The sequence below is a fragment of the Cryptomeria japonica genome, chromosome 10 (genome assembly GCF_030272615.1).
Source record: "Cryptomeria japonica chromosome 10, Sugi_1.0, whole genome shotgun sequence".
Classification (NCBI taxonomy): Eukaryota; Viridiplantae; Streptophyta; class Pinopsida; order Cupressales; family Cupressaceae; genus Cryptomeria; species Cryptomeria japonica.
Window position 1 is genome coordinate 265,510,578 of NC_081414.1, and position 7,669 is coordinate 265,518,246.

Below are 7,669 nucleotides of genomic sequence, written 5' to 3' on the forward strand. Positions count from 1 at the left end.
TACCTCAAATAGTTTCATCATCTTTTCTAGAAAACTTCACAGATGCTCCATCATATTTCTTCAAATTAATAAACATGTCTTTGTCACTAATCATTTGATTTGAATTTATGGAGTCTATAATCCATGTATTCGATTTTATCTTAGCATGAAACACAGTCTTAATAGTCACTAGTACATTCATTGCTAATTTCTTATGGCCCATCGTCGGAAGTCCGACTACAACACATCAGATTGCAGACAAATGTAGTCGTCGAAAAATTATCATTGAGCTTCCCAACGATGCCATTGAGCATCAAAATTCCAACAACACCATGAACTGTTTTGACGGCTACTATGTTTGCTCCTCCGACCAAAAATGGCATCGGATTATGGTCAAAATTCTGATGCTCCCCCACTACCATGCATCGATGATCGTCCGACAAGGAAGTGACGTCGAACATACAACATCCTTGTCAGATGTTTCTTTAGTTGTCATCAGAATTTCAACGGGATCAGATGTTGTGGGTCTGACAGCTTGGTCGTCGGTGCATGAAAGCATTGAATGAGTTCTACTTTTAAAAATTACATAAACTATTTTTAATTTATTTGATTTAGTCTTATTTGAAAAAAAGATTATCAATGATGTTTCCTTTCTCCGAGAATTGGATCTTGGATCTTTCCATCAGATAATATGTAACATCTAATGACTAAATCTTTTCTTTACAGATGCTTGTTTTATTTAATCATCTGAACCTGAATTATAATTTATATTTGTGCAGAAGTAGAAGATACAAGTTGAAGAGTCATGTGCAAGTAAATTTCGTAAAAGAAAGCAAGTAGGCATTATCTTGAATGACATAGAAACAAGCTCATCAACTGCCCAGAAGAGAGCAATTGGAGAAAAGCAGAGGAAATTGTTAAAGGGTGATAAATACATAGAGAGTATGCAATACAAATAAACAATGTCTAGAGTGTTTGATGTGACGTCTCTAATTTATGTCCAGAGGGACTAACTAGTTTTGGAGTTCCTGGGAAACCTATTGGGCCATGCTTAGAGGAAATCAATGTGTTCATGCAAGGGCCACCTTTTTTTTATTATGAGAATGATGCTTTTTCACCAAAAGATATTTGGAACAATATCTGAAAATTTCTATAGTGTGGAACCAAAGTTGGTGGACTCGAAGTACTTTTCAACTTCCAGAAGACCAAGAGGTTATGTACACAATCTCCCAATAGAAGGGCGATTTCAAGCATTACCTCTCCCCCCCATGACTATTCATGAAGCACTTCCTCAAACAAAGGACTATTGGCCTCCATGGGATCAAATAAAAAGATTGAATTACATAGACTCTAGACGATGTGGTAGTGTCCTTTGTGAAGAACTTTGTACTATAATTGAAAATTCACAAGGAAAACTGCAAGATAGTGAATAGAAATACATTCTTGAAAAGTGCGGAGAATGAAACTTGGTTTGGGTGGGGCTAGGTCAGGTGGCTCCTCTAGAGGTTGACGAGATAGAAATTATATTAGGATTTGAAAAAGATCACACTCTTGGAACTTCTTGTGCGACTGATCGATTGCACTGTTTGGGTAATGCATTCTAAATAGATATAGTTGCATACCATTTATCTGTCTTGAAAGCATTTTATCCTGATGGCATTAAAGTTCTTTCTCTATTTTCTGGTATTGGTGGAGCAGAGGTTGCTTTGCATCGACTTGGGATACATTTAAGTTATGTTGTATTTGTGGAAATATGTGAAAAGAATAGGCTTGTCCTTAATAGTTGGTGGAAAAAAACCCAATAGATAGGTAGGTTGATTTAGAGGGAAGATGTCCAAGATTTTAATATAGAAGAACTAGAGTTTTTTATTAGATTTTTTAAATCCATCTTGAACTAGAGTTGCCATTGATGCATTTGAACTCTTTTAACACTTCAAAATTTGCCTTACATGATTTACCTGCTTACTCTGTTGTAGAGGATACCAATCTCAATCCCTTAATACCATTATCTGCTCTTCAATGTTTCTCACTGGAAGACTGCCACAGACTGAATGAGAGGAGGACAAGTGAAAGTGATATAAATACACAATCATTCATGTTATTGAAGACAAAACCAGTCGGCCATGATTTTAGGCAATATTAGGTTGGTCCTAATTGAATTTGACATATTGTTTTCTGAAATTTTAGTAATCGTGTAACAGTTTACATCATGTTTTTATTGCAAAACTCTTTTTCCATTACTTTCTACCCTTGTTCGACACTTTTCAAAAGAACTTTAGCCAGCGAATATCAATCCTGGTTGTGGCATACCAATAGAAGTGATCAAATCATTGAAGATAGAGTAAAATGCTCCAAAATTGAAGAGAATTTTCTTTACTATATTTTTAATGCATGTCAAATTCCTTCCTAAGGAAAATGGTTTACCAAAGTTTAGGTTGCCAGCAACTCTCCACATTTTCTACAACTTGCCATTGTTGCTTCTCAAGGAGAGGCAAATGATCTAGGAGGATCTGACACTTTGACGGATTTGAATGAAATGGTAGTACTTCATTACATATATTTCTTCACCACTACCTTTAGCTCATTGCCTAAAACACGTGTTCACATTGCAACACTCTTAACTCCATTTCGTTTTAATCTCACAACTTTGACAATGACAATGCTATTTTTGTTTACAATTTTTCAAGAAAAAAAAAGACATGGGACATGAATGGACAGAAACTAAGTGGTTGTGGGTCTTGTAACTTCCATGACACTTATCTTTACTCTTGTATAATAATGTAATACAGTTGTTCCTAGACAGAAGAATATAAGACTACAAAAGATAGACATCTAGCAAATACTTTTGCATAAACAATCTGACAACCTACAATTTTAGCACAGTGTCTTCTTATTCTTGAATCTCTCTTCATGTTGTGTGACAATGATATGTGCTCTCTAATATATTTGTATTCATTTTTGTGTGTTTTCTCTGGGCACACCTGAGCCCTAGATCACTAACATAGGGTTAACCATTATGTTCTACAACAAGTTTTTGTTTTAGAACTTCAAATAAACATCACTTAGAGTGAGTCCAACCTATTATAGCCAGTTACCATTTTCAGACCTTGGTTTGTTGAAAGAGTAGCTAGCCCAGATACCTATTGTAGACATTTGATATATAATGCTCCAATATGAAGTCATTTGGAGACACAACACAATTCATATTTGTTTTATATGTTCTGCTAGCAGCGATTCTCTCTAATGTGAACGTGTGCAAGGCGATTATGCAAGGTTGAAGATAACAAAGTTGTCAAAGTATCTTGTGCAAATTAGATCAAGACTTATGTTGCTCCTCTTTATCATTTGTTGTTAAAGGGTTTCATTCAACACTAATTTCTTGAACTGAAATCTAAGATAAGTCTTGTAAACTATCTACATTTGAGATAATACATAACACATTTAAAGGTTGGGTTTTTCACCTCCAGGAGGGAGGTTTTCCCAAGGTATTGGTGTCTTGTGTCTTGTGTTTTATTGCTATTACTATTTATACATAGTCTGATTATAATCAAATTGGTTACATTAACATCTGACTACTTAAAATTAACATTATAATCAAATTAACATTATAAGCCGACCACCAATCGGGGGAGAGGTAATGCTTGAAATCACCCTTCTATTGGGAGATTGTGTACATAACCTCTTGGTCTTTTGGAAGCTGAAAAGTACTTTGAGTCCACCAATTCTAGTTCCATGCACTATAGAAACTTTTGGATATTGTCTTCCAAATATCCTTCGGTGCAAAAGCATCATTCTCATAATAGAAAAAAGGTGGCCCTTGCATGAACACATTGATTTCCTCCAAGCGTGGCCCAATAGGTTTCTCAGGAACTCCAAAACCAGTTAGTCCCTCCAGACATAAATTAGAGACGTCACACCACACACTCCAGTCATTGTTTGTCTGTATTGCATACTCTCTATGTACTTATCACCCTTTAACACTTTCCTTTGCTTGTCTCCAATTGCTCTCTTCTAGGCAGCTAATGAGCTTGTTTCCATGTCATTCAAGATAATGCCTGCTTGCTTTCTTTTATGAAATTTACTTGCACACGACTCTTCATCTTGTATCTTCTGCTTCTACATAGATATAAATTATAATTCAGGCTCAGATGATTAAATAAAATAACAATCTATAAAGAAAAGATTTATTCATTGGATGTTACATATTATCTGACGAAAAGATCGTAGATCCAATTCTTGGAGAAAGGAAACATCATTGATAATCTTTTTTTTCAAATAAGACTCAATCAAATAAATTAAAAATGTTTTATGTAATTTTTAAAAGTAGAACTCATGCAATGCTTTCATGCACTAACGGCTAAACCGTCGGACCCACAACATTATCATGATGAATACTAAGAGGCAGGGGTGAATTAGTATGCCAAAAAACTTTGCACTAAAACACTTACACAGTCTAAAGATAAACCGATAAAGCAGTCTGACAGTCAAACCGATTACCACACATACAAACCAAAATGTGAATAAAACATTCACCCACAAAAGCAATACAACCATAACACAAGATATTTGACGTGGAAACCCAACTAGGAAAAACCACTGTGAGATGGAACTCACAAGTCACTATCTGCAGAATAGAAACTAGACTGGTTAAGGTCAGATCGGTTAAGGTCTTACAATGTTCTTCACCAGAACAGATCCTGTTAGGAATCTCAATCTCTATTAGGAGATAAGTCCAATTAAAGACTACCTTGTTAGAGGATTTTAGACTCACATGTGTGAACCACCTTATTAGAGGATTTTACAAAGGCTTTGAGGCCTACCCGGTTAGGGGCTACTGACTTGTTAAAGATGTGAGTAATCAACAAGTGTTTGATCTATCTAATAGCACAAACTGCTTGGTTAGATCCAGTATTACTCACAGCTATTGCATTCCAACATTACTTTAGTCTTCTCTATCTCTCTCTCAGTTACAACTCGATCTTCTTAGATAAGATCGCTCTTCTAACAACTCAACATCCACCTTAAACCCTAGCTCAACATTAACCCTTTTCGCAACAACCTAAAACCCTAGACATGATGTCCTTTTAAAGGAATCTGATTTCATGTCAGTCCAATAGGATTTCTTTACAATTTCCTAGGTTCAATGAACCTAGACATACTTAGTAACACGACACAGGAATCACCATTAATGTGTAGGCACCGTCAAACAATCGGTCGGTTGGTAACTCATCACAAAATGTCGGTTGGTAACTCATCACAGAGTATTACCAGTTCATACAAAATACCAGTTGCTGGTTTGACAAAAATGAAGACTGGTAAGAATGTGTTGTGCCGCTTTGCTCCCTCGTACTGCTTGTGATCTGTGAACCGCTTGGGGTCGACATGCTACTTCAGACCGGGAAACACATTCTGCAAAATCACTACTAGTCTAAAGACTAGAATACAACATACCGGTTGGAACAAATACCGGTTGAGCATGAGATCATACATATAAAGGGGATCTCAATACAAGTATGTGTCCATCAATGGCAATCACAACATAAACATCAAAAAATGCCAACATATCGTCGATGCAATTTTGTGGTTAGATGGAAGAGGTAAGAAAAGGATGCATGTTGTTAAATGGAAATGGTGTTGCTTGAGTAAGGACTTAGGTGGATTGGGGATCAAAGACCTCAAGGAACAAGGTATTGCCTTAGAAATCAAATGGATTGTCAAGGCTTTAGAAGGGAATGAACCGTGGAATATATTAATCAGGAGAAAATTAATGATTGTTAATCATTATAACATTTTAGGCGGGAATATTGTTGATAAATTCTCATGGTTTGAAATTATTGTCAGGTATGTCTGCAATCTGAGTAAAAAGTCTAACTATTTTTGGATTTTGTTGTCTATTGAAATTCTTTGGTTTCTTTGGAAGAGAAGGAATGAGAATGTGTTCCAAGGTAAAGGGAGGGTTCTTATTGAGTGTAATCTTAGAATCACAAATGCTCTGGGAGTTTTTATCAGTCGAAAATGCTTCGATAGACATTTATGCAAAATGTGGAAGCATCAATGAGGTACGTGAATTGTTTGACTGAATGCCTCCAAGAAATGTCAGTTTATGGAATGGTATGATTGTAGGGTATGCACAAAATGATTTTAATGGAAAGGTTCAAATCCTTTCAACTAAATCCTCCTTCAGCCTGTGTGAAAATGGGAGCTTTGGAATAGGTTGTGGGCATCCATCACAAGATAAATAGTAGAGGAATTTTTCCAGTTGGTGTAGCTACAATTATCTTGTTAGAGGCTAGTTTTGCAGATACTATTATGGTGGCATCTGCCAATTATGGTGATCCTAGTCCTATTGAGGTGGGTTGTGGGGTTTACCTTGCTCCTATGTACCCAATTGTTGTGTTTGTAGGGGTTTATGCTACTAATAGGTTTAGGGGTGCCTTTCCAAATCCATTGGTAATTCATGTTATAGTTCATTCCTTGACTACACTTTCCATTGTGCTTAATATTTTTTGGGAATGGCTAGGTGATTGTATTGTTTCATGGATTCTAGGTGCCTGCTAAACCTAATTTATTTTTAAATCTTGGTGATCCCTCTCCTTATATGAGAGATTCTTTGTTCAAGGTATTCTCTTTTTTATTTTTGGTTTTCTCATTGCTTGTGAGATCCTCTTTTTTCTTAGTTGGTTGTTATATAAGGGTTTGGACCCTCTCCCAAATACCTAGTCTTTAGACTAATTCAAAACATTCTTGTGTGACCTTTTTGAATTGGAACTAGTTAAGTCACATAATCGATATGTTACAATGATGAATTTTTTTTATTTTTTTTAAAACCTATCATAAAGTGTGATAGAAAATAGAAATTTACTTGATCATAAATCCTTTATTAGTTTCTTCATATAATGATAGGTTTGAAGATAAGGGCCTTCTAATTAGAATGTTTATTCAAGATCTCTAACTAATTTAGCTATTGTTTGCTATCATTAATGTATCCTACATTGCATGATAGAATATTATGTCTTAATCCTCCCTAATTGGTCTTTTATCTCAATTTTTTTAATTAAAAATAAAGGCGATGATTAGATTTCTTTCTTTAGTATTATCTTTCTCTAGATTAATTAATTAGGGATTCTATTAGGAACATTTCCCATGAAATGAATATAATATAAAGATTACATCCATAATAGAACAAATCGCCATAATAGGCTATTATAAAGTATCTATACAAAAATATGAAAGAACATTAAATTACCATTAAAAACCCATAAACCATAAAATAGTGAAAATAGATATAAATTTTTAAATGTCTCCCTACAAACACCACAACCATAACCAAAAAAATCATAAATAGAAAGGGATAAATAAAAACTCAATAATTTGAAAATCTTGAATTCACTATACCACATTACAATCCACTAGGTATTCAACCTCTATTTGTCAAGACACTACTAACTATGGGATCAAGTAATGGAACCTATTTCATGAAATAAATCCTTGCTATGCCAAGCTCTATGGATCTTATATCTAAGAATTTATAGAATTGTGGAGATGCTAGAGACATCTACTTACCACTTATTATGAATCACCATGAAAATAGTCAACACCTACCATACAATTACATAAAAATTATGAATAAATAGCAACTTACAATGCACTAGTTTCAATTATTCATTGTTTATAGTTAAAAATCCTAAAG